Source organism: Schistocerca gregaria, unplaced genomic scaffold (genome assembly GCF_023897955.1).
Source record: "Schistocerca gregaria isolate iqSchGreg1 unplaced genomic scaffold, iqSchGreg1.2 ptg000663l, whole genome shotgun sequence".
Taxonomy (NCBI): Eukaryota; Metazoa; Arthropoda; class Insecta; order Orthoptera; family Acrididae; genus Schistocerca; species Schistocerca gregaria.
In genome coordinates this window covers 25,001-27,500 of record NW_026062046.1, presented here as the reverse complement: position 1 = coordinate 27,500, position 2,500 = coordinate 25,001, and positions in this window count along the sequence as shown.

Here is a 2,500-nt window from a genome sequence, read left to right as displayed (position 1 = left end):
TAGTGCGTGCGCTCACGCAGCGCGCGGCCAGCACGCCGGGCGGCCCCCCCTCACCGGCCGGGGACTGTCCCACCAAGCCACAGCCTCGTATCGCTTCATACCCACATGGCCAACTCAGGTTCGGGGGCATGGCGGGTACCGCCGAAACAACCGGTTCACAGATGTACCGATCGTCGCTATCACCGATGCACCTGCAGCGCGAACAACCGCTCAACAACTGATTTCCAGTTCATTTGCGGATCTTTGGCAGCAAACGTATACGTCAATCTACATTTGCGAAATCTACGATTCTGGCATGCCTGCATGTTATGTGTCACGACACGCTACATCAGCCCACATACACACTACGGCATGTACACGAGAGAACACGTGGAAGATGGTCCGCGCACGTGTGCAATGTCCCTTGCGCGGTCGACTGTCAACCGGCCTCTGTAGCATGTCGCAGATGTGGAACGCGGTCCACCGTGGTATCATGTTGTGTGGGGCAATACGATTAAATAGGAAAACCCTCGTCGCTACATCAACAGACGGCTCACGCTGATTCCCGGCAGAGGGAGGGGGGCCAACATGCAATACTTTCGTCCGTACCTACCACATGTCTGTACGGCGTAAAACAGTGCAATCTCGCTGTAATGGGGAGACGAGACAAGTAGCATCGTGCACAACATATGGCCCTTATGATTCGCCATTGTAGGGCGCAGCCGGTGTACGGTCAAGCATGTGCCACATTATGTCACTCAGTACGTAACGACGGATGATCAGTGTGGGTTACGCGTACATCAGCGGACAGTCCACACAGGCCGTACCACAACGTACACTGACTGCATCGACAACCGAATGCAACTGAACAGCTGCAAGGCTCATTTCACAAACAAACGCCTGACCGACCAGCTTGGAAGGGCAGGAGGGGAGGGCGATAGTCGTTCTGTAGCGTTACACCCTTCCAGTGGTTAGCGGGACTGTGTAGAAAGTACGCAACACTCGAAAGACATTTACGTGAGGGTACGCACCATGGCATCGAGAAATACACATGACACCAGAGGATCCAAGCAGTGAACTATGTTCAGAGGGTTGCTGTTAGGCAAAGCTACATTCCTGTGACGTTACATGTGACAGTTAAGGTGCAGTGTAAGTTAGGTTAAGGTGCAGTGTAAGTTAGGTTAAGGTGCAGTGTAAGTTAGGTTAAGGTGCAGTGTAAGTTAGGTTAAGGTGCAGTGTAAGTTAGGTTAAGGTGCAGTGTAAGTTAGGTTAAGGTGCAGTGTAAGTTAGGTTAAGGTGCAGTGTAAGTTAGGTTAAGGTGCAGTGTAAGTTAGGTTAAGGTGCAGTGTAAGTTAGGTTAAGGTGCAGTGTAACTTAGGTTAAGGTGCAGTGTAACTTAGGTTAAGGTGCAGTGTAACTTAGGTTAAGGTGCAGTGTAACTTAGGTTAAGGTGCAGTGTAACTTAGGTTAAGGTGCAGTGTAACTTAGGTTAAGGTGCAGTGTAACTTAGGTTAAGGTGCAGTGTAACTTAGGTTAAGGTGCAGTGTAACTTAGGTTAAGGTGCAGTGTAACTTAGGTTAAGGTGCAGTGTAAGTTAGGTTAAGGTGCAGTGTAACTTAGGTTAAGGTGCAGTGTAACTTAGGTTAAGGTGCAGTGTAACTTAGGTTAAGGTGCAGTGTAACTTAGGTTAAGGTGCAGTGTAACTTAGGTTAAGGTGCAGTGTAACTTAGGTTAAGGTGCAGTGTAACTTAGGTTAAGGTGCAGTGTAACTTAGGTTAAGGTGCAGTGTAACTTAGGTTAAGGTGCAGTGTAACTTAGGTTAAGGTGCAGTGTAACTTAGGTTAAGGTGCAGTGTAACTTAGGTTAAGGTGCAGTGTAACTGAGGTTAAGGTGCAGTGTAACTTAGGTTAAGGTGCAGTGTAACTTAGGTTAAGGTGCAGTGTAACTGAGGTTAAGGTGCAGTGTAACTTAGGTTAAGGTGCAGTGTAACTTAGGTTAAGGTGCAGTGTAACTTAGGTTAAGGTGCAGTGTAACTTAGGTTAAGGTGCAGTGTAACTTAGGTTAAGGTGCAGTGTAACTTAGGTTAAGGTGCAGTGTAACTTAGGTTAAGGTGCAGTGTAACTTAGGTTAAGGTGCAGTGTAACTTAGGTTAAGGTGCAGTGTAACTTAGGTTAAGGTGCAGTGTAACTTAGGTTAAGGTGCAGTGTAACTTAGGTTAAGGTGCAGTGTAACTTAGGTTAAGGTGCAGTGTAACTTAGGTTAAGGTGCAGTGTAACTTAGGTTAAGGTGCAGTGTAACTTAGGTTAAGGTGCAGTGTAACTTAGGTTAAGGTGCAGTGTAACTTAGGTTAAGGTGCAGTGTAAGTTAGGTTAAGGTGCAGTGTAACTTAGGTTAAGGTGCAGTGTAACTTAGGTTAAGGTGCAGTGTAACTTAGGTTAAGGTGCAGTGTAACTTAGGTTAAGGTGCAGTGTAACTTAGGTTAAGGTGCAGTGTAACTTAGGTTAAGGTGCAGTGTAACTTA